The 26297-nt window shown below is 49.0% G+C and overlaps 1 protein-coding gene across 8 annotated transcripts in view; it reads left to right on the top strand.

The window, feature by feature from the left end:
* The first annotated feature begins 4001 nt into the window (after nucleotides 1-4001).
* The window catches only part of BRD3 (bromodomain containing 3), a 54083-nt gene continuing 31787 nt past the window's right edge, over nucleotides 4002-26297 (top strand). For 6 of the 8 annotated variants that reach the window (XM_066580261.1, XM_066580264.1, XM_066580267.1 and 3 more), the window contains exon 1: nucleotides 4002-4139. The gene's annotated coding sequence lies outside the window, so the exon portion shown is untranslated. Of the gene's footprint in view, nucleotides 4140-4350; nucleotides 4564-26297 lie in introns of those variants that run through there. The other 2 variants (XM_066580263.1, XM_066580262.1) reach the window with 2 other exon arrangements.

The raw sequence follows: 26297 nt of genomic DNA on the forward strand, positions 1-26297 counted from the left end.
GTGAAGCATGGGGGAGAGCAGTACAATAATGAGTGTCTGCAGGCAGCAGTGAAGCATGGTGGAGAGCAATACAATAATGAGTGTCTGCAGGCAGCAGTGAAGCATGGTCGAGAGCAGTACAATAATGAGTGTCTACCGGTAGCTGTGAAGCATAGTGGAGAGTGGTATAATAATGAGTGTCTGCAGGCAGCAGTGTAGCATGGTGGAGAGCGGTACAATGAGTGTCTGCAGACAACAGTGTAGCATGTTGATAGCTCATTGCAAATTTGGGCCTGTATTTCAGCACTTGGAGTTGCTGATTTAGTCAGGATTAATGGTGTCCTCAGTGCTGAGAAATATAGGCAGATTCCTGGAGTCGGGAAGGAATTGTTTTTTAACTAAAATGAGGAAAATTGGCTTCTACCTCATGTTTTTTTTTGCCTTCCTTTGGTTTAACACTGAGGGATAATGTGCTGAACTGGATAGACATACTTTTTTTCAGCTTCCCATAATTTTTTACTCATCCATCATGCAGTGCCATCAGGGAGGTGTCTGATTGGCTTCAAATATATTCTGTAGCAGGACAACAACCCCAAATATCCAGACAATGTCATTAAGAACCATCTTCAGCATAAAGAAGAACAAGGAGTCCTGGAAGTGATGATTTGGCCCCCCAGAGCCCTGATCTGATCTGATCATCCAGTCTGTCTGGGATTACATGAAGAGACAGAAGGACTGGAGCGAGCCGATATCCACAGAAGATCTGTGCTTAGTTCTCCAAGATGTCTGGAACAACCTCCCTGCCGAGTTCCTTCAAAAACTGTCTGCAAGTGTAGATGCTGTTGTGGAAGTAAAGGGCGATCACACCAAATATAGATGTATAGCAGTGACTGAACACCCAAAATAGTCGTGTCACATTATTATGACCACCTCCTACTTTTAAGCCTCGTGTAGCGCAGTGTGTTAAGCCAGCAGAAATGTAATCCTAAACTCTTACTCACAACCTGAAGGTTGCAAGTTCAATCACCACAAGGTTTAGGTAGCCGGCTCAAGGTTAACTCAGCCTTCCATCCTTCCGAGGTCGGTAAAATGAGTACCCAGCTTGGTGGGGGGTAATAAATAAATTACTTGAAAGCGCTGCGGAATAAGTTGGTGCCATATAAATAACAAGATTTATTTTAGTTGACATCGGCAGCACGTAGTCCTTAAGGAAGGTGACGTAAGGTGGTCTGGTTTGGTGGGTGTATAAGGTCTACGATAAGCTGTCTGCTCACATATATCTCACTAATGTCATGGATAAAAGGGGTGATTCGTGAAAGTTGCAAATAGGGATGATTATATTGGCTTTCGGCAAAGGGTGGCAGTATTTCTCATGCTGGTGTGGTGAAAGTATACTGTGAATAGACAAATGGCACCATTGGGCATAACCGGTGTGGAAAACTGCGGCGCACCTGGTGCCATTGATGTAGGAGGTGAACGTTGGCTATGAAGGTCCACAACGGCCGAGGGATAAGCTATAGGGGAGCAACTCACCATGAAAATGAACCAGGGGGCTACCGGACGTGTGTCTAAAACAGTTCAGCGAACCCTACTGTGTATGGGGCTCCGAAGGAGACGGATGGTCACCTCACCTATTCTAATGTAAAAGTATTACATTATATTTTACGCAGTAGTGTCATGTGCAGAACGTTTGTGCCGTGTGTATAGCAAGACATACGTTTCACTAACAGGGTCTCAGACACTGAGCATGCAGCTTTGTCATAATTAACCTTTGTAAGGTTTTACTAAAGGCCCTTTTATACGGGCCAACGGTCTTTTAAACTCCTGCACAAGCGCAGACGTCACCAAGGTCGTCAGCGCTCGTGCAGAGCATTTAAACCGAAAGCCTTGCTGCCGGTTTCTTGCTCAGCGCTTCACCTACTATGGGAAGCGCTGAGCAGGGAGTGTTTACACCAACGAGAAGCCAGCGAGCCAACAAGGTTTTTTTGAGCTGATTGGAAAAATTAGCTTAAACAACCAGGAACGACAAGTGAGCGATTTCTTTTGCGCTCACACTGAACGATTATATCGCTTATTTGATCGAATTTAGAGCGATAATTGTTACGTGTAAATCGGCCTTAAGAAATACGTATCACACGTTGTGGACTTTGAACTTGACTTTGTGGAGGATACCATGCTATATAACCTCTTGCACTGGAACAATAAAATCGAACGGCTTCGAAACATCACTTGAGTGTTTCTTGTTGTTGTGTTCTCCGATACATCGAATACTAATTAGGCATACCTGACTGCTAAGCCTACGATACCCCTTGAGTATCACCTAAGGTAAATGATTACTTTAACAAAGGCGCGTTGGAAGAATACCCTTTCAAATCCAATTTGTATCCTGGTTTTCCTAGGGGGCTTATTCTTTTTCTGCCATTGTACAACAGCGCTATCTGCTGGCTAAAGCCAGTACTGCATGAGGTGACACGTTGGATAGGCTCCGACAGCAGAGAGGCTGGCAATATACAGTAAGAGAACCCCGACAGACGTCTTCCAACAGCAGAGCTGTACAGCCTTAAATCATAATATCTTTAGACGTCAGAGAGTGGATTGGAAAGGGTTAACCCTTTCCATTCCAGTCTGACGTCTTAAGACATTATGATTTAAGGCTGTACAGCTCCGATGTTGGAAGACGTCTGTCAGGGTTCTCTTACTGTATATTGCCAGCCTCTCTGCTGTCAGAGCTTATCCAACGTCACCTCATGCAGTACTGGCTTTGGCCAGCAGATAGCGCCGTTGTATAACGGCAGAAAAAGAGTAAGCCCCCTAGGAAAACCAGGATACAAATTGGATTGGAAATTGTTAAATTGCGTCAGTATGGTAATTGGACCACTGCTGATCGGACAAGGCAACCCTTTGCCAACGGTTTCTGCTTCACTGAACGGCTGGATGTCGACGTGCCAGACCAGAAACACCAGAGAACAAACACCCAGAAACCCTTGCTGGAGGAACACGAGTGGTGGCGGCAGCGTTATGGTCTGGGGGATTTTTTCGCGGCGTTCTCTGGGCCGCTCGTCCATGTGGAAGGCACTCTGTTTATGGACCCATCCTTGCAGATCCCATACATGCTGATTGTTTCCCTGGGGTGGATGGGATTTTCCAACAAGACAATACGACACGTCACTTGGCAAGAAATATCTGACAGCGGTTGGAAGAGTGCGACCAAGACTTCCAAGTACTTCCCGATCCCCTAATTGCTCAGCTTTGCACCCAGCTGAGCATCTGTTGACGGCCCCGATCGTCGTGTTCGCTCTATGGCTCCTCCCCCACGCAGCCAGCATGGCTCCAGATACCTGGGACCACCTACCAGCACCTTGTGGCCCGTCTACTGACCGTGTGGCACCCGGCGGGTACTCTGGATATTAGCTCGCGGTCACAATAATATGACGGACTGTACTACACGGAGGTTCTGGCATTGGACTGTCTTGATGCTGTGCGGACAGATTGACGCCTACGAATCTGCACAATGGCGTGTAACATGGCCCTGGATTATGGCGCTAGTCATGATAATGGAGCGTAACATTTCCTGCCTGGCATTAAGTTGGCACCACTATGTGAGTAGTGCCAGGTGTGGTCACCTTAGAGCTGCCTTCACTGGGCTCCAGTGGGCACAGGATATAAATAGGGACAATGAGCCCCCCTGACTAGAACAGAGGGAAGTCATGGAGGAGGAGGAGGTCCTGGGGCCTCCCCTTTACCCGGGCTCGCTGGAGGCCGCCTTTAAGAGTCAGTCCCTGCCGTGACCAGCGGCACCCGGGAGCTACTCAGCACTGTACCGAGCCTAAACCCTAAAAACAGGCCACACCAGCCGCGGAATCAGCGCCCGCAACAGCCTCTGTCTCTCTCTCCCCCTTTCCCGGCCACTCCATGGAGGGGGGAAGGGAAGGAAACACCCGGGCGGCGCTGGGAGTTGTAGTCTGTCCAGGCGCCCATTTCTATTTCCTACAGTAGCAGCGCATGCGGCTCGGAGACTACAAATCCCGGCGGGCTGCGCGGGTTTGGCGCATGCGCGCCGTTCACTTCGAACTCGGTCTATTATGCTGCCTTGGTGAGGATAAAAAGAAGAGGCGCTGGAGGGGACTGTCCGGGGATCGTTCCGCAGCGGCGGGGGCAAAGTAATGCTCGGCTCTAGGCCTTCTCCTCCTGTGTCTGTGTCTCTATGTGTTGACAGCGGGGTGCGGGGCCGGCGCAGAGGGGGGGGCAGAACAGCCGCGGATCCCGGGCTCCCCCTCCCCCCGCCGCTCGGTGGTAGCGGCCGCTCCGGACGAGCCTTTGTGAGGTATAACACAAAAGCTTCCGCGCGGAGCTCCCTCAGACGTCCGCCGGGCCGCGGAGCGGGGGCTGCCGGGAAGAGCGCGCTCACTGCCCGCCGCCGCTCCTCCTCGGCCCGGGGCGTGCGGGGGGCTGCCGGAGGGACACCCAACCCGGAGAGCAGGGTACATCTTCCCTGCCCGCCATCTTTTAAAGGGGAGCTATCCAGGGAGGGGGAGCAGGAGGCGGATCCCGGCAGCAGGAGAGACCGGCCGGGGCCTTCAGCAGGTAGAGGCGGCTGGAGGGTCCCGTCCGCGGCCGAGTGCGGTGACTGGTGGCCAGCAGCTCCTCTCAGAGTACCTGCTGCTGCCGCCGCCGCCTGGTGTCACTACTGTTACATTGTAGCGATCTACAGGGGAGCGGGAGGTCCCATACAATGTATCTACAGTGCTGGGATGTGTATACAGGGGGGAGGTCCGGCTACATGTTATATATACTATGTATCTACAGTGCTGGGATGTGTATACAGGGGGGAGCGTCCAGCTACATGTTATACTATGTATCTACAGTGCTGGGATGTGTATACAGGGGGGGAGGTCCGGCTACATGTTATATATACTATGTATCTACAGTGCTGGGATGTGTATACAGGGGGGGAGCGTCCGGCTACATGTTATACTATGTATCTACAGTGCTGGGATGTGTATACAGGGGGGAGCGTCCGGCTACATGTTATATATACTATGTATCTACAGTGCTGGATGTATATACAGGGGGGGAGCGTCCGGCTACATGTTATATATACTATGTATCTACAGTGCTGGGATGTGTATACAGGTGGAGCGTCCGGCTACATGTTATACTATGTATCTACAGTGCTGGGTGTATATACAGGTGGAGCGTCCGGCTACATGTTATACTATGTATCTACAGTGCTGGGTGTATATACAGGGGGGAGCGTCCGGCTACATGTTATACTATGTATCTACAGTGCTGGGATGTGTATACAGGGGGGGAGCGTCCGGCTACATGTTACACAATTTATCTACAGTGCTGGGATGTGTATACAGGGGGGAGCGTCCGGCTATATGTTATATATACTATATATCTACAGTGCTGGGATGTGTATACAGGGGGGAGCGTCCGGCTACATGTTATACTATATATCTACAGTGCTGGGATGTGTATACAGGGGGGAGCGTCCGGCTACATGTTATACTATGTATCTACAGTGCTGGGATGTGTATACAGGGGGGAGCGTCCGGCTACATGTTATACTATGTATCTACACTGCTGGGATGTGTATACAGGGGGGAGCGTCCGGCTACATGTTATACTATGTATCTACAGTGCTGGGATGTGTATACAGGGGGAGCGTCCGGCTACATGTTATATATACTATATATCTACAGTGCTGGGATGTGTATACAGGGGGGAGCGTCCGGCTACATGTTATACTATGTATCTACAGTGCTGGGATGTGTATACAGGGGGGAGCGTCCAGCTACATGTTATACTATGTATCTACAGTGCTGGGATGTGTATACAGGGGGGGAGGTCCGGCTACATGTTATATATACTATGTATCTACAGTGCTGGGATGTGTATACAGGGGGGAGCGTCCGGCTACATGTTATACTATGTATCTACAGTGCTGGGATGTGTATACAGGGGGGAGCGTCCGGCTACATGTTATACTATGTATCTACAGTGCTGGGATGTGTATACAGTGGGGAGCGTCCGGCTACATGTTATACTATGTATCTACAGTGCTGGGATGTGTATACAGGGGGGAGAGTCCGGCTACAGGTTATATATACTATGTATCTACAGTGCTGGGATGTGTATACAGGGGGGGGGGAACGTCCGGCTACATGTTATACTATGTATCTACAGTGCTGGGATGTGTATACAGGGGGGGAGCGTCCGGCTACATGTTATATATACTATGTATCTACAGTGCTGGGATGTGTATACAGGGGGGGAGCGTCCGGCTACATGTTATACTATGTATCTACAGTGCTGGGATGTGTATACAGGGGGGGAGCGTCCGGCTACATGTTATACTATGTATCTACAGTGCTGGGATGTGTATACAGTGGGGAGCGTCCGGCTACATGTTATACTATGTATCTACAGTGCTGGGATGTGTATACAGGGGGGGAGCGTCCGGCTACATGTTATACTATGTATCTACAGTGCTGGGATGTGTATACAGGGGGGAGCGTCCGGCTACATGTTATACTATGTATCTACAGTGCTGGGATGTATATACAGGGGGGAGCGTCCAGCTACATCTTATACTATGTATCTACAGTGCTGGGATGTGTATATAGGGGGGGAGGTCCGGCTACATGTTATATATACTATGTATCTACAGTGCTGGGATGTGTATACAGGGGGGGGAGCGTCCGGCTACATGTTATACTATGTATCTACAGTGCTGGGATGTGTATACAGGGGGAGCGTCCGGCTACATGTTATACTATGTATCTACAGTGCTGGGATGTGTATACAGGGGGGAGCGTCCGGCTACATGTTATACTATGTATCTACAGTGCTGGGATGTGTATACAGGGGGGGGAGCGTCCGGCTACATGTTATACTATGTATCTACAGTGCTGGGATGTGTATACAGGGGGGAGCGTCCGGCTACATGTTATACTATGTATCTACAGTGCTGGGATGTATATACAGGGGGAGCGTCCGGCTACATGTTATACTATGTATCTACAGTGCTGGGATGTGTATACAGGGGGAGCGTCCGGCTACATGTTATACTATGTATCTACAGTGCTGGGATGTATATACAGGGGGAGCGTCCGGCTACATGTTATACTATGTATCTACAGTGCTGGGATGTGTATACAGGGGGAGCGTCCGGCTACATGTTATACTATGTATCTACAGTGCTGGGATGTGTATACAGGGGGGAGCGTCCGGCTACATGTTATACTATGTATCTACAGTGCTGGGATGTGTATACAGGGAGGAGGTCCGGCTACATGTTATAAATACTATGTATCTACAGTGCTGGGATGTGTATACAGGGGGGAGCGTCCGGCTACATGTTATACTATGTATCTACAGTGCTGGGATGTGTATACAGGGGGGGAGCGTCCGGCTACATGTTATATATACTATGTATCTACAGTGCTGGGATGTGTATACAGGGGGGGGGGGAGCGTCCGGCTACATGTTATACTATGTATCTACAGTGCTGAGATGTGTATACAGGGGGGGAGCGTCCGGCTACATGTTGTTATACTATGTATCTACAGTGCTGGGATGTGTATACAGGGGGGAGCGTCCGGCTACATGTTATACTATGTATCTACAGTGCTGGGATGTGTATACGGGGGGAGCGTCCGGCTACATGTTATACTATGTATCTACAGTGCTGGGATCTGTATACTGGGGGGAGCGTCCGGCTACATGTTATACTATGTATCTACAGTGCTGGGATGTGTATACGGGGGGAGCGTCCGGCTACATGTTATACTATGTATCTACAGTGCTGGGATGTGTATACAGGGGGGAGCGTCCGGCTACATGTTATACTATGTATCTGCAGTGCTGGGATGTGTATACAGGGGGGAGCGTCCGGCTACATGTTATACTATATCTACAGTGCTGGGATGTGTATACAGGGGGCGTCCGGCTACATGTTATACTATGTATCTACAGTGCTGGGATGTGTATACAGGGGGGGAGCGTCCGGCTACATGTTATACTATGTATCTACAGTGCTGGGATGTGTATACAGGGGGGGGGAGCGTCCGGCTACATGTTATACTATGTATCTACAGTGCTGGGATGTGTATACAGGGGGGGAGCGTCCGGCTACATGTTATACTATGTATCTACAGTGCTGGGATGTGTATACAGGGGGGAGCGTCTGGCTACATGTTATACTATGTATCTACAGTGCTGGGATGTGTATACAGGGGGAGCGTCCGGCTACATGTTATATATACTATGTATCTACAGTGCTGGGATGTGTATACAGGGGGGAGCGTCCGGCTACATGTTATACTATGTATCTACAGTGCTGGGATGTATATACAGGGGGGAGCGTCCGGCTACATGTTATACTATGTATCTACAGTGCTGGGATTTGTATACAGGGGGGGAGCGTCCGGCTACATGTTCTACTATGTATCTACAGTGCTGGGATGTGTATACAGGGGGGGGAGCGTCCGGCTACATGTTATACTATGTATCTACAGTGCTGGGATGTGTATACAGGGGGAGCGTCCGGCTACATGTTATACGATGTATCTACAGTGCTGGGATGTATATACAGGGGGAGCGTCCGGCTACATGTTATACTATGTATCTACAGTGCTGGGATGTGTATACAGGAGGAGCGTCCGGCTACATGTTATACTATGTATCTACAGTGCTGGGATGTGTATACAGGGGGGAGCGTCCGGCTACATGTTATACTATGTATCTACAGTGCTGGGATGTGTATACAGGGGGGAGCGTCCGGCTACATGTTATACTATGTATCTACAGTGCTGGGATGTGTATACAGGGGAGCGTCCGGCTACATGTTATACTATGTATCTACAGTGCTGGGATGTGTATACAGGGGGGGGGGGGGCGTCCGGCTACATGTTATACTATGTATCTACAGTGCTGGGATGTGTATACAGTGGGGAGCGTCCGGCTACATGTTATACTATGTATCTACAGTGCTGGGATGTGTATACAGGGGGGAGCGTCCGGCTACATGTTATACTATGTATCTACAGTGCTGGGATGTGTATACAGGGGGGGGAGCGTCCGGCTACATGTTATACTATGTATCTACAGTGCTGGGATGTGTATACAGGGGGGAGCGTCCGGCTATATGTTATACTATGTATCTACAGTGCTGGGATGTGTATACAGTGGGGAGCGTCCGGCTACATGTTATACTATGTATCTGCAGTGCTGGGATGTGTATACAGGGGGAGCGTCCGGCTACATGTTATATATACTATGTATCTACAGTGCTGGGATGTGTATACAGGGGGGAGCGTCCGGCTACATGTTATACTATGTATCTACAGTGCTGGGATGTGTATACAGGGGGGGAGGTCCGGCTACATGTTATATATACTATGTATCTACAGTGCTGGGATGTGTATACAGTGGGGAGCGTCCGGCTACATGTTATACTATGTATCTACAGTGCTGGGATGTGTATACAGGGGGGAGCGTCCGGCTACATGTTATACTATGTATCTACAGTGCTGGGATGTGTATACAGTGGGGAGCGTCCGGCTACATGTTATATTATGTATCTACAGTGCTGGGATGTGTATACAGGGGGGAGCGTCCGGCTACATGTTATACTATATCTACAGTGCTGGGATGTATATACAGGGGGGGAGCGTCCGGCTACATGTTATACTATGTATCTACAGTGCTGGGATGTGTATACAGGGGGGGGGGAGCATCTGGCTACATGTTATATATACTATGTATCTACAGTGCTGGGATGTGTATACAGGGGGGAGCGTCCAGCTACATGTTATACTATGTATCTACAGTGCTGGGATGTGTATACAGGGGGGAGCGTCCGGCTACATGTTATACTATGTATCTACAGTGCTGGGATGTGTATACAGTGGGGAGCGTCCGGCTACATGTTATATTATGTATCTACAGTGCTGGGATGTGTATACAGGGGGGGAGCGTCCGGCTACATGTTATACTATGTATCTGCAGTGCTGGGATGTGTATACAGGGGGGAGCGTCCGGCTACATGTTATACTATATCTACAGTGCTGGGATGTGTATACAGGGGGCGTCCGGCTACATGTTATACTATGTATCTACAGTGCTGGGATGTGTATACAGGGGGGGAGCGTCCGGCTACATGTTATACTATGTATCTACAGTGCTGGGATGTGTATACAGGGGGGGGGAGCGTCCGGCTACATGTTATACTATGTATCTACAGTGCTGGGATGTGTATACAGGGGGGGAGCGTCCGGCTACATGTTATACTATGTATCTACAGTGCTGGGATGTGTATACAGGGGGGAGCGTCTGGCTACATGTTATACTATGTATCTACAGTGCTGGGATGTGTATACAGGGGGAGCGTCCGGCTACATGTTATATATACTATGTATCTACAGTGCTGGGATGTGTATACAGGGGGGAGCGTCCGGCTACATGTTATACTATGTATCTACAGTGCTGGGATGTATATACAGGGGGGAGCGTCCGGCTACATGTTATACTATGTATCTACAGTGCTGGGATTTGTATACAGGGGGGGAGCGTCCGGCTACATGTTCTACTATGTATCTACAGTGCTGGGATGTGTATACAGGGGGGGGAGCGTCCGGCTACATGTTATACTATGTATCTACAGTGCTGGGATGTGTATACAGGGGGAGCGTCCGGCTACATGTTATACGATGTATCTACAGTGCTGGGATGTATATACAGGGGGGAGCGTCCAGCTACATCTTATACTATGTATCTACAGTGCTGGGATGTGTATATAGGGGGGGAGGTCCGGCTACATGTTATATATACTATGTATCTACAGTGCTGGGATGTGTATACAGGGGGGGGAGCGTCCGGCTACATGTTATACTATGTATCTACAGTGCTGGGATGTGTATACAGGGGGAGCGTCCGGCTACATGTTATACTATGTATCTACAGTGCTGGGATGTGTATACAGGGGGGAGCGTCCGGCTACATGTTATACTATGTATCTACAGTGCTGGGATGTGTATACAGGGGGGGGAGCGTCCGGCTACATGTTATACTATGTATCTACAGTGCTGGGATGTGTATACAGGGGGGAGCGTCCGGCTACATGTTATACTATGTATCTACAGTGCTGGGATGTATATACAGGGGGAGCGTCCGGCTACATGTTATACTATGTATCTACAGTGCTGGGATGTGTATACAGGGGGAGCGTCCGGCTACATGTTATACTATGTATCTACAGTGCTGGGATGTATATACAGGGGGAGCGTCCGGCTACATGTTATACTATGTATCTACAGTGCTGGGATGTGTATACAGGGGGAGCGTCCGGCTACATGTTATACTATGTATCTACAGTGCTGGGATGTGTATACAGGGGGGAGCGTCCGGCTACATGTTATACTATGTATCTACAGTGCTGGGATGTGTATACAGGGAGGAGGTCCGGCTACATGTTATAAATACTATGTATCTACAGTGCTGGGATGTGTATACAGGGGGGAGCGTCCGGCTACATGTTATACTATGTATCTACAGTGCTGGGATGTGTATACAGGGGGGGAGCGTCCGGCTACATGTTATATATACTATGTATCTACAGTGCTGGGATGTGTATACAGGGGGGGGGGGAGCGTCCGGCTACATGTTATACTATGTATCTACAGTGCTGAGATGTGTATACAGGGGGGGAGCGTCCGGCTACATGTTGTTATACTATGTATCTACAGTGCTGGGATGTGTATACAGGGGGGAGCGTCCGGCTACATGTTATACTATGTATCTACAGTGCTGGGATGTGTATACGGGGGGAGCGTCCGGCTACATGTTATACTATGTATCTACAGTGCTGGGATCTGTATACTGGGGGGAGCGTCCGGCTACATGTTATACTATGTATCTACAGTGCTGGGATGTGTATACGGGGGGAGCGTCCGGCTACATGTTATACTATGTATCTACAGTGCTGGGATGTGTATACAGGGGGGAGCGTCCGGCTACATGTTATACTATGTATCTGCAGTGCTGGGATGTGTATACAGGGGGGAGCGTCCGGCTACATGTTATACTATATCTACAGTGCTGGGATGTGTATACAGGGGGCGTCCGGCTACATGTTATACTATGTATCTACAGTGCTGGGATGTGTATACAGGGGGGGAGCGTCCGGCTACATGTTATACTATGTATCTACAGTGCTGGGATGTGTATACAGGGGGGGGGAGCGTCCGGCTACATGTTATACTATGTATCTACAGTGCTGGGATGTGTATACAGGGGGGGAGCGTCCGGCTACATGTTATACTATGTATCTACAGTGCTGGGATGTGTATACAGGGGGGAGCGTCTGGCTACATGTTATACTATGTATCTACAGTGCTGGGATGTGTATACAGGGGGAGCGTCCGGCTACATGTTATATATACTATGTATCTACAGTGCTGGGATGTGTATACAGGGGGGAGCGTCCGGCTACATGTTATACTATGTATCTACAGTGCTGGGATGTATATACAGGGGGGAGCGTCCGGCTACATGTTATACTATGTATCTACAGTGCTGGGATTTGTATACAGGGGGGGAGCGTCCGGCTACATGTTCTACTATGTATCTACAGTGCTGGGATGTGTATACAGGGGGGGGAGCGTCCGGCTACATGTTATACTATGTATCTACAGTGCTGGGATGTGTATACAGGGGGAGCGTCCGGCTACATGTTATACGATGTATCTACAGTGCTGGGATGTATATACAGGGGGAGCGTCCGGCTACATGTTATACGATGTATCTACAGTGCTGGGATGTATATACAGGGGGAGCGTCCGGCTACATGTTATACTATGTATCTACAGTGCTGGGATGTGTATACAGGAGGAGCGTCCGGCTACATGTTATACTATGTATCTACAGTGCTGGGATGTGTATACAGGGGGGAGCGTCCGGCTACATGTTATACTATGTATCTACAGTGCTGGGATGTGTATACAGGGGGGAGCGTCCGGCTACATGTTATACTATGTATCTACAGTGCTGGGATGTGTATACAGGGGAGCGTCCGGCTACATGTTATACTATGTATCTACAGTGCTGGGATGTGTATACAGGGGGGGGGGGGGGCGTCCGGCTACATGTTATACTATGTATCTACAGTGCTGGGATGTGTATACAGTGGGGAGCGTCCGGCTACATGTTATACTATGTATCTACAGTGCTGGGATGTGTATACAGGGGGGAGCGTCCGGCTACATGTTATACTATGTATCTACAGTGCTGGGATGTGTATACAGGGGGGGGAGCGTCCGGCTACATGTTATACTATGTATCTACAGTGCTGGGATGTGTATACAGGGGGGAGCGTCCGGCTATATGTTATACTATGTATCTACAGTGCTGGGATGTGTATACAGTGGGGAGCGTCCGGCTACATGTTATACTATGTATCTGCAGTGCTGGGATGTGTATACAGGGGGAGCGTCCGGCTACATGTTATATATACTATGTATCTACAGTGCTGGGATGTGTATACAGGGGGGAGCGTCCGGCTACATGTTATACTATGTATCTACAGTGCTGGGATGTGTATACAGGGGGGGAGGTCCGGCTACATGTTATATATACTATGTATCTACAGTGCTGGGATGTGTATACAGTGGGGAGCGTCCGGCTACATGTTATACTATGTATCTACAGTGCTGGGATGTGTATACAGGGGGGAGCGTCCGGCTACATGTTATACTATGTATCTACAGTGCTGGGATGTGTATACAGTGGGGAGCGTCCGGCTACATGTTATATTATGTATCTACAGTGCTGGGATGTGTATACAGGGGGGAGCGTCCGGCTACATGTTATACTATATCTACAGTGCTGGGATGTATATACAGGGGGGGAGCGTCCGGCTACATGTTATACTATGTATCTACAGTGCTGGGATGTGTATACAGGGGGGGGGGAGCATCTGGCTACATGTTATATATACTATGTATCTACAGTGCTGGGATGTGTATACAGGGGGGAGCGTCCAGCTACATGTTATACTATGTATCTACAGTGCTGGGATGTGTATACAGGGGGGAGCGTCCGGCTACATGTTATACTATGTATCTACAGTGCTGGGATGTGTATACAGTGGGGAGCGTCCGGCTACATGTTATATTATGTATCTACAGTGCTGGGATGTGTATACAGGGGGGAGCGTCCGGCTACATGTTATATTATGTATCTACAGTGCTGGGATGTGTATACAGGGGGGAGCGTCCGGCTACATGTTATACTATGTATCTACAGTGCTGGGATGTGTATACAGGGGGGAGCGTCCGGCTACATGTTACACAATTTATCTACAGTGCTGGGATGTGTATACAGGTGTAGAATATGCTATTATATATCTAATATGTTGTTTATTATACTAGTGTGCAATAATGTGTATACGAGGGGCAGAGGGGGGAGACTATTACTGGTTGTCTACTGTGATGTGTATACGGGGGGGGGGGCGTATTATTACGTAGCTCTATGTTCTAGTGTTTACCTTACTTATTATGGTGCATCTGCAGGGTGCTATTACGCTGTGATATATCTACAGGGGTGTATATTATCCTACTTGTGAACAGTATGCACCATTTCTCTTAATGCTTCTGCTGTGTAGTGTTCTACAGCTATGATGTGTATATACAGTGGTGTATATTGTAGTACTATACTATTTATCTACACTATGAGGTGTATACAGCAATGTGTATTGTAGTATTACTATTTGTGTACATTGACTGTGTGTATATTGTAGTAGTATGCTATTTGTATACACGTGTGTGTGTGTGTGTGTGTATATTATACAGTGGTGTATATTGTAGTATTACTATTTGTGTACTGTATGATGTATGCACAGCGATGTGGATTGTAGTATTAGGGATTGTATTTACTACATATGTACTGTGATTTGCTGTGTATACAGGGGGGGGGGGGTGTATTATGTAGCTCTATGTTCTAGTGTTTACCCTAGGTATTATGGTGCATCAGCAGGGTGCTATTACGCTGTGATGTATCTACAGGGGGTATATTATCCTACTTGTGTACAGTATTGTGATGTGTATATTGTACTTGTACTACTAGTATGCACCATGTAGTGTTGTACAGGTATGTATATAGAGTGGTTTATATTGTAGTATTAGACTATTTGTGTACACTATGATGTGTATATACGGTGGTGTATATTATGTATCTACAGTGTTCTACTAGTCTTGGTTTTCTGCTTGTGATACCCCTGCAGGGTGGTATACTATGATGTATCTATAGTGTTGTATCCTGTTATTATTCATCTACATAGACCTTTTCTGCAGCGTCCAGGAGGGGGCGCTATTAGGGCTCATTCACACGGGTCTATTTATACTGCTTAAACCCCCTGATGTTGGGTTATCAGACCCCCCCCCCCCCCCCAATGTGTATGGAATACAAAAATTTGCATCATGCCGTATTTTGCTCCACATTACCGACTGTGAGGCCATAAAAGTGGATGAGCCGACACAAATGCGCAGAACGCGTCCATATGTATGCAGCAGCATGGCCGCTCGTGGTACATGCGCAAGACCCGTACACGGAATACGCTGTACTGACACTCGTGAGCCGGGTGTAAGGCTGTTCTCGCGTAACCCAATTTTGTACCGCAATTAGCGTTTGTGTTTCAAATGCCGCGGTACAGCGCTTCCTTTTATTTCCCTTGTGCTTTTCAGACTAGCGATCTTCGAGCATTGTCTGCCCAATTTTTGAGAGTTTTAGCACTTTTTAATACGCCTTCTCACAATGTAACATGCGTTCGAAAATGAGGCAGTTTTGGACGCGCCATTTTGTGACCGATGTATGTGAGCGGCCTAATATAGACTGCAAATATGCCCGTGCGAATGAGCCCGAAGCCTGGTTACGGTATGTATCGGATGCGTCTGCGGTGCTGTAGCGATTATACGGCTTGTTACATTCTACTTCCAGGGATGTTGCTTATTGATACAGTGTAGATGTTGTGCAGCGCCGTCAGAATCCATGAATGTGGCGCTACTAGTGAGGTTTGTGAGCGTGCAAGGAAGCCGGAAGACCTGGAATAAAGCGCACAAACACAGGAGAACCGTTGTTGCCCCCGGCAGGACTTGGACCCCGGCGGTGCTGAGCTGTCCTGCTATGATGTATCTGGTGTGCTTTGCCCCGCAGCGCTCTGATGGGAACCTGTATGTTATCAACACAAGGCTTCCTGCTTTTGCTCCTGTCTGTATGGTAGATCTACAGGTCCGGCAGCGGTGACAGCTCCTGTCTGTATGGTAGATCTACAGGTCCGGCAGCAGTCACGGCTCCTGTCTGTATGGTAGATCTACAGGTCCGGCAGCGGTGACAGCTCCTGTCTGTATGGTATAGCTACAGGTTCGGCAGCGGTGACAGCTCTTGTCTGTATGGTAGATCTACCGGTGTGGCAGCGGTGACAGCTCTTGTCTGTATGGTAGATCTACCGATGTGGCAGCGGTGACAGCTCCTGTCTGTATGGTAGATCTACAGGTCCGGCAACAGTGACCGCTCCTGTCTGTATGGTAGATCTACAGGTCCGGCAGCGGTGACGGCTCCTGTCTGTATGGTAGATCTACAGGTCCGGCAGCGGTGACGGCTCCTGTCTGTATGGTAGATCTACAGGTCCGGCAGCGGTGACGGCTCCTGTCTGTATGGTAGATCTACAGGTCTGGCAGCGGTGACGGCTCCTGTCTGTATGGTAGATCTACAGGTCCGGCAGCGGTGACAGCTCCTGTCTGTATGGTAGATCTACAGGTCTGGCAGCGGTGACAGCTCTTGTCTGTATGGTAGATCTACAGGTCCGGCAGCGGTGACAGCTCTTGTCTGTATGGTCGATCTACAGGTCCGGCAGCGGTGACAGCTCTTGTCTGTATGGTCGATCTACAGGTCTGGCAGCGGTGACAGCTCTTGTCTGTATGGTAGATCTACAGGTCCGGCAGCGGTGACAGCTCCTGTCTGTATGGTAGATCTACAGGTCCGGCAGCAGTGACGGCTCCTGTCTGTATGGTGGATCTACAGGTCCGGCAGCAGTGACAGCTCCTGTCTGTATGGTAGATCTACAGGTCCGGCAGCGGTGACGGCTCCTGTCTGTATGGTAGATCTACAGGTCCGGCAGCGGTGACGGCTCCTGTCTGTATGGTAGATCTACAGGTCCGGCAGCGGTGACGGCTCCTGCCTGTATGGTAGATCTACAGGTCCGGCAGCGGTGACGGCTCCTGTCTGTATGGTAGATCTACAGGTCCGGCAGCGGTGACGGCTCCTGTCTGTATGGTAGATCTACAGGTCCGGCAGCGGTGACGGCTCCTGTCTGTATGGTAGATCTACAGGTCCGGCAGCGGTGACGGCTCCTGTCTGTATGGTAGATCTACAGGTCCGGCAGCGGTGACGGCTCCTGTCTGTATGGTAGATCTACAGGTCCGGCAGCGGTGACGGCTCCTGTCTGTATGGTAGATCTACAGGTCCGGCAGCGGTGACGGCTCCTGTCTGTATGGTAGATCTACAGGTCCGGCAGCGGTGACGGCTCCTGTCTGTATGGTAGATCTACAGGTCCGGCAGCGGTGACGGCTCCTGCCTGTATGGTAGATCTACAGGTCCGGCAGCGGTGACGGCTCCTGTCTGTATGGTAGATCTACAGGTCTGGCAGCGGTCACGGCTCCTGTCTGTATGGTAGATCTACAGGTCCGGCAGCAGTGACGGCTCCTGTCTGTATGGTGGATCTACAGGTCCGGCAGCAGTGACGGCTCCTGTCTGTATGGTAGATCTACAGGTCCGGCAGCGGTGACGGCTCCTGTCTGTATGGTAGATCTACAGGTCCGGCAGCGGTGACGGCTCCTGTCTGTATGGTAGATCTACAGGTCCGGCAGCGGTGACGGCTCCTGTCTGTATGGTAGATCTACAGGTCCGGCAGCGGTGACGGCTCCTGTCTGTATGGTAGATCTACAGGTCCGGCAGCGGTGACGGCTTTTGTCTGTATGGTAGATCTACAGGTCCGGCAGTGGTGACGGCTCCTGTCTGTATGGTAGATCTACAGGTCCGGCAGCGGTGACGGCTCCTGCCTGTATGGTAGATCTACAGGTCCGGCAGCGGTGACTGCTCCTGTCTGTATGGTAGATCTACAGGTCTGGCAGCGGTGACGGCTCCTGCCTGTATGGTAGATCTACAGGTCCGGCAGCGGTGACGGCTCCTGCCTGTATGGTAGATCTACAGGTCTGGCAGCGGTGACGGCTCCTGTCTGTATGGTAGATCTACAGGTCCGGCAGCGGTGACGGCTCCTGTCTGTATGGTAGATCTACAGGTCTGGCAGCGGTCACGGCTCTTGTCTGTATGGTAGATCTACAGGTCTGGCAGCGGTGATGGCTCCTGTCTGTATGGTAGATCTACAGGTCCGGCAGCGGTGACAGCTCTTGTCTGTATGGTCGATCTACAGGTCCGGCAGCGGTGACGGCTCTTTTGTCACTTCTGGATGTCACTCGGTAGGAGGTGGGCTCTGGCTTTATAGGGTCGCCTCCCTGTCCAGTGGCTATAAAGTGGATTGTGTGTTTTCGGCAGTTGCTCCTTTGCCTCCGGAGTCCTATGCAGGGGGGATGTGGTGGTCTCTCCTCTTCTGGCTGTAGTTGCTCACATGCTTGCACTCTGTTCAGGGCTCGACTTGCGCACTGACTCCTCTCTTTAGTCTTTAGCCGTGTTCTGGGAGACGCCAAGGGCTCATTCACACGGGGGGTATTTTCAGTCCGTATTTGCACACAATTGGGATATTTTGACATGTTTCACGTGTGAAAAATACTGCAGCGTGCGCTATTTTGGCGCGTATTATACACTTATATAGACGCACCAGAAACTGCATGTGTACACCTCCAATCAATGGGGCTTTCTTGCATTTTTGTTTTTGCACGTGTAAATACACTGATCGCTGCATATTGATGCGCGCAAAAAACCACGAGGGTGAAAATGCGCAAAGTTCAGTCTTGCAAATATATCAGCAGTGACTATTACGTGTCCCCTGTTGGTGGTCTGTGATGAGACTGGCCCCCGTGTCCCCTGTTGGTGGTCTGTGATGAGACTGGCCCCCGTGTCCCCTGTTGGTGGTCTGTGATGAGACTGGCCCCCGTGTCCCCTGTTGGTGGTCTGTGATGAGACTGGCCCCCGTGTCCCCTGTTGGTGGTCGGTGATGAGACTGGCCCCCGTGTCCCCTGTTGGTGGTCGGTGATGAGACTGGCCCCCGTGTCCCCTGTTGGTGGTCGGTGATGAGACTGGCCCCCGTGTCCCCTGTTGGTGGTCTGTGATGAGACTGGCCCCCGTGTCCCCTGTTGGTGGTCTGTGATGAGACTGGCCCCCGTGTCCCCTGTTGGTGGTCTGTGATGAGACTGGCCCCCGTGTCCCCTGTTGGTGGTCTGTGATGAGACTGGCCCCCGTGTCCCCTGTTGGTGGTCTGTGATGAGACTGGCCCCCGTGTCCCCTGTTGGTGGTCGGTGATGAGACTGGCCCCCGTGTCCCCTGTTGGTGGTCGGTGATGAGACTGGCCCCCGTGTCCCCTGTTGGTGGTCGGTGATGAGACTGGCCCCCGTGTCCCCTGTTGGTGGTCTGTGATGAGACTGGCCCCCGTGTCCCCTGTTGGTGGTCGGTCGCTCACGTCTCCAGTGTTTGTCCTCAGTTTCTGCTTCTGGGATATATTTTTGTATATGTTCCGTTTCCTTTTTGAATGATCGGCGGCTCCACAACTGTTGGTAGACTACAACTCCCAGCATGTCCCGACTGCTGCAGATGGAATGTGTGTGTGTGTGTGTTAAATAGATATTTAGACTGGATTCATGTCGGGCCGTATGTACGCTGTGAGTGCGATTACGATTATAGGTCAGATTTTCCCACCCATACCGCAGCTTCCCATCCAGCGCTGCCGCCCGGAAATCGGAAGATGCCGTTCATTGTACACGTGACCGCTCGGGCTTCAGTGGCCATGTGCACAGTGAGCGGCAGGGGGCCCATCCTGATGCGTCCGCCATGTTCTGTGTGCAGCGCTGGATGCGGAATGCATGCGGAGATATTTATTTTTTCTTTATTTTGTTTACACTGCAGCGCATTAGTCTGCGGAAATGTTTTTTTCTTTGTTCTGGAAAACCCCTTGTTAAAATGTGGGGGGAAAAGCTCCCTACTTGCCTGCAGATTGCGCGGCACCAGTAGGAAATAATGTTCAATTCTTAAACAAGAATCGCCCAAAACAAGGAGATGCTGCCATTTTTGTATCTTGGATTTTCGGTATAAAGTGATGGCAAAAAACGTGTTCTTCACTTGTGCGAATGGCATCCGTATTGTGTGGGATGGAGCCTGTGCCCGGCTCTCCCCATTGTAAATACAGCCCAAGGCCGAAGTCACACCAGAGGATGTGTAGTTGTGCGTGTAACTGCGCCGTGTTTCTGCGTATTGGGCATTGTGTATATATACAAGCGCAACTGTGTTTTTCACTGTACTCGTGCGCAAAAAAAACGGACCGCTGCTCTCAGCCATTTAAAACGGCTAATTAGTTTGCGCTCGATGCGTCCTTTCCCTACGCAAATGCACCGGAAAATAAAGCCTGCGGCGCGTTATTTGTTTGGTTTTTAAATTAATGGTTCAGTTCACGCAATTTGTGTGCAAACACGGTTATGTTCATCTGGCTTTAGGGTAGATCCATACGGGGGTTTGGAAAACTGGAACAATTTATACAGTCCGTATTTGCTAACTATCTTCTTGTGAGTTTCCCTTTTCTTCTTTTGGCATTTTTCCACGAATGATTAAAAAAATCCCATCTTGGTTCTAGTTTTTATTTTTTTACCTGGAATGTTTACGTTTACAATTAACCCCACGCCTTCCATGAGGGGGCTCTATTTCCCGCCTCTCTCGTGTTTTGGCCTATACATCGCAGAGAGCGCTTGTTCGTTTGGTTCTACATTCCGGCCGGTGTCACGCGGCCCGGGAGCTCACGGAAGATTCGTGCGTTTTGAGACTCAGAAATTTCACGCGAATATGAACCCCATTATTTTGAACAGCGTCGTATACGTGAGCGATGTCCATGAATCGCGGCGTGGCCTGTGCTTTTCTCCTTTGCTCATCGCCCGTTGTATGGCGCCGTGGTTCATGGCTCTTCTTGTGCCGCCTGGCATTTTCTAGGGTATAGTAATGCAGCTTAGTTCTTCATTCCTGATCTTGCGATAAACATTTGGCGCTGACGTGACTTGAGCCCGATACTGATGTATAGTAGATGCAGTGGCGGTATATCCACTGCTGGTAGTAACGGCGTTCATACGGGAGGCTTCTCGGCCCATCTGCCCCTATTCCCCACACCGCGGTGGGCGGCTCTGTGACATTATTGTTGATCGGTTACACAATATCCCTTCAGCGGCGGCGGGGTGGGATTAGTTACTTCTCTTCCCTCCGGGATCTGTGGATAATATATTGTCCGTCTTTTGGGGAATAACCTGATGCTTCTGTTTTTGTCAGTGTTTCAGCTCCTCCCGTCTTCATCTTTACCTCCTGTGAATAGTTTTATTCCGGGCCCTGGCGGCAACCGGCGTGTCTTTGGGGAACCGTCGCCCTGAATAGGGCGCACATGTCGTCTGGTGATGTGCTGGAGTTAGTCACTCTGAATGACTGCCTCCTCTATTACCACCAGGACTGCCAGAGCCAGAATATAGTCCGGGCATGCTGGGACTTGTGGTTTCTCAGGAGTGGCGCATCACAGCTAATGTGTCAAACTTTTTCTTTCCTTGTTCTTGAGAAGTACAGTCTCCCCGCCCCCCACCATCTACAGACCCTGTCCTCCAGCCCTTCCGGTTTTAGTTAGGCCGGTCTCACGTTGCCGGGTTTGAAATGGATTTCGCTATCGCGGATGATCCGTGGTAATACGCCAGGATTGAACAGCATGTAGTTTCGAAACTTTCTTCATACCTGCGGGTACGAATTGTGTGTTCCACAAGCAGAAGAACAATCAAATCCGTGACCATAGCGCCTATTGTGTTATCCCAATGGTAAAAAGAGAAAATTGCGCTAACTCTCATCGTTGGCTCGTGCGAGCGATTTACCGCTCTGTGTAGAAGAAGCCCAAGGCGCTGTTCACACGTAGCGCATCAAACGCTGTGGAACTAGCCATAAGTCGCAGTTTTGGTGTGGGCGTCACATGTTACGTTTTAAGGCTCCTTCACATCCACGTTTTCCTTTCTGCTGTTAAAGTGGTTTTCCAATAATTGATGGCAGTGGGGGGTGCAGTATAAATGCAGTACTTACCTCCCGCTGCCACAGCGCTCCGCCGCTCGCTGCAGCCAATAGTCACCAAAGACATTCGGCTTCTACATCACAGGTGAACGGGATGTCACTGCCCGGTGACGTCACCTGTCAGATTCCGCAGCACTGAACCCCCGAAACTGCAGTGAGGCTGTTTTATATAGCTTGGGGAAGCCCAAAACTTTCTAAAATAACTCTATTAAACCCCTTTAACGGGCTTTATGGTTCAAAAGTTTTTTATTTTGTCTGTTATGCAGATATGAAAATTACAAAGTTGTGGTGTCATTTTCATCAAACATTCTTACATTAACCTCAATTGTCTTCCTTTGTCTAGTTTTCTGTCTTATTCTTTGAAACAGACTTTTTTTTTTTTTTTTTTTTTTAAATATAAGTATGAACTCTGATGCTATCAACATTTATAGCTTATAACTTCTCAGATTAATTTCTGGTATCTCTAGCTTCAGTTACTGATTGGTTAAACTGAGAAAAAGAAAACTTAAACATATCTAATATAACCGCTTCTTATGAAGAAAGATTGAGGAAAGAAGGGGGGGAAGTAAAGAGGGCTGGAATGTTGAGAGTGGGGGGGGGGGGGCTTGGTCAGGGTTAACGGGCTTTAAACAGAACCCTTTCCATCCGGATCCATCACCCATCGCCTGGAATGTTAAAAAAAATGGAAATGTCCTTTTTTCCCATTCGCTTTCCTGTCTTGTTTTTTATTTATTTTTTTCGCGGGACGTGAAGCCGCGCAGTCTGCATTTTTCTGTTTAAAATGAAAAGCTAATGAAACGGAGCCGAACCGGGTGCGACTAAAGCTCAGAAAATCCCACTGAAATCATTGGGAAATAACACGGAATCTTTTTTTCCCCGCTTCGCTGCTCCCATAACAAAGAGCGGAAGACAAACGCTGCGGACGAGCCGGTGCGGCGTTGGATCCGTTCGGTACAAATTCTGCATCTGCAATTCCCCAACAGATGCGCCGAGTTATATGCCTCCTGCGGAAGACGGCCGCGCCAAATAAATTCAGGTTACAGTAGTTTCCAAAGGATTTAGGGTATAAAGGCAAACAGCTTTTCGGTCCGATTCTTGGAAATAAAGCCGGTTTTAGTCACACATGCAAATTTTGTTTCTTTTTTCTTTAACTGGATGAACAGTCTGAGCAAAAAAAAAAGTGAATCGCAGCGTGTCCGAATTTGTTGTGATTTTCGAACAAAAATCGCCCATTCAAGTCTATGGATGGGATTAAAAAAAAGGCTGCAGAAATGTCAATGACATCACTTGGCCCATGTAAATTAATGTATTATTGGCCAAGTAATTAAACATTTTATATAATATTTTACATCTGTAAAAATCTAATGCAAAACGGATGAAAATTAACAAACGCAAAAAAAGTGTGTGGAAACGGCACAAAAAACATTTCGATTTTTCAGGATTGAAAGATGAACCTGCCTGTGCGTCTTTATCCGAATGCTGGTTTTGAACACGGAGGCATTGGACAGTTGAGGTAGAAAGCAATATTAGCGCTAGTGGATGTAGTGCGCTGCTTGTAAGCCGCCCCCCGGCGTGTGCTGCGACGTTACACCTCTGGGGGTGGATGGGGCGACAGGGTGGGAAGTCCCTCGTATACTTGGTAACTTCTGATGACTCTTGAGTTGTTCCTCGGGTGATGTGATACTTGTAATAAGACCACAACCCGGCCGTGTGGCCACCGATGGCAGAGAAACGGCTTCCAGGAGTCAGTGGGCGTTTGTGGCTGATTCATGGTTGATATGGCTGCTTCTTCCAATAGCTGAGTGACCGGCGGCGTGTCCTTAGCTGACCTGTGCAAACCTGCCGGAGTGTGAGTGAGCATGTCAGAAGGGGAAGACCGTCTACTGCTAGCGGCGCTCATACATTGGCGCTTTTTTTTCCCCATTCGTGTATATTCTGTTTAAAAATTTTTTTTAAAAACCCTGCCTACATGCAGACGGCTTATAGTCCTGTGATGTTCTATGGTGCGGCGCGCTGCCGAGTTGTTTTTTTTTGTTTTTTTTTTCATGTAGGATAAAAATTTTAAATCACACAACGGCCAGATACTTACTGATACAATGGGGAGGGGGGAGCCGCATCCCCTCAACATACAGGCGGCTAAACTGCTAAATGAGGGAGCTGATTACACCTGTGCTGGACACCGATGAGACAGCCACTCACACAGCCCCTTAATATAGAGGGGGGTAGCTGCTCGCTGTATACTCCTGCACAGGGTAGATACAAAGTGGCAGACCTTCTGATACGTGTAGTCCACCATGCAGACTAGCAACTTATTAATGACGCAATAATAGTTTCGCTGGCTGCCCTGCACCTTAAGAAGTGGACCACATTGGTACTGCCCTCTGGGCTCCCCCAGCATTTAAAAGCCGCACTGCATGTGAATAATGCGTAATAAAACACATGACGTACAGAAAAAAACTGAGACGTGGACCAAATACAAAGTCCACGTAGAGCAGAAGACATAATAATGAAAACAAGACTTTTTTTTGTAGACTAAACGTGGCCGGTTTTCCCCCACAAGCGCGCACCTGCCCTAAGGTTACATATTACACCGTAATACAGGGTGCTACGAGCCGATCGAGTTCTGTTGCTCTCACATTTTTTTCAGACATATTACATGAAAGAAAAAGCTGCATGGCCTATTTTGATATTATTATTATAGACTATGGCGATTATAACTTGCGCAGCACATACGCCTCTACATGTGTTGCGGTTTTTATTTTTTTGCATGCGTGAAACCTATGCAGGACACCTTTGCCCATGTGAGTGAGCCCTAAGGCTCGGGTTAGACCAGCGAGCATATCAGTCCAAGAAACTGTGACCGATGCGGCGCTTGTAAACCCGCTATCATCCCTGCGACTGCAATGAGTTTTACAAGAAAAATGCATCACGTTTTAAGCACAAAAAATTGCATCCCGCTTGCAGGATAACTGCGCCGCCGTGTAGGTGCAATGTTTGTTCATTGCTTCCATAGAAAAGATTGAGCGATGCTCTATTATACTTTGGTATTAACTCCGTGCAGAACCTTGTTGCCGGTTTCCTTTCATAGGAATTTGATGAAGTTTTGTGTTCCAATCAATATATTCTTTGTAAATAGCTTGACGATTTCATCCTAATGGTGATGAGAAGCCAAATGTTACCATTTAATACCTGCCCAAGAATAACAGCCGTGTAGTTGTGTCCTGATCTTGACTTTGGCGCGGCTACCAATACCTACGTAGGGACTATAAGGATACGTTCCCACATCACCGATCTGCCCCAGATTGTTGTCATGGATGTTGGTGCGGATCTGCAGCTGATCTCATACTGTCAACTAAATTCAAACTGAAGGGATAAAATAGGCCGATCTGCACCAAAAACCATGGCAAAATCTGCAAAAAATCAACAATGTGAGCGCACCCCACAACTGTGCTCCTTGTGCAGACCCAGACCTGTCTAAAGCCAGGCTCCTATGAAGCGGGTCTCCTTAAAGTGACAGCATGGTGTGAGATTGTTGTGGTCGGCGCTGAACTTGATTGGCTAAGATGTGACTACTGGGGGGCAAGTTATAAGTGTTGTCTGTTGGCCTCCTGGAGCTCAAGTTGTGCAACTGTATATACAGACCAATGGGGATAGCTGTAGATCTGGACCAGATGATGGATGGTTGGGGAGGATGGTGGGTCTGGAGCAGACGGTGAGCACTAGTCTATACACTGACAGAAATACTGGGGCGCACCTAGAAGGTGACGAAATTTGGATTTTCTTCACGTTTCTTAATCCAGTCTTGGGCTGCCTTTGGCCTCAATGACTGCAGTAAACCTCCTAGACCGCTTTCCACCAAATTCCTGGAGATGTGTGGAGGGATTTACCTTCATTACTCTAGGAAAGCTTCAGATAGTGATGCGGGGGATGACTGGCGTATTGGACATGCCTGGATATGGCATTGTAGTTCATCCTAAGGATACTCGATGGGATTGAGATCCGGACTTTGG

The sequence above is a fragment of the Eleutherodactylus coqui genome, chromosome 10 (genome assembly GCF_035609145.1).
Source record: "Eleutherodactylus coqui strain aEleCoq1 chromosome 10, aEleCoq1.hap1, whole genome shotgun sequence".
NCBI lineage: Eukaryota > Metazoa > Chordata > Amphibia > Anura > Eleutherodactylidae > Eleutherodactylus > Eleutherodactylus coqui.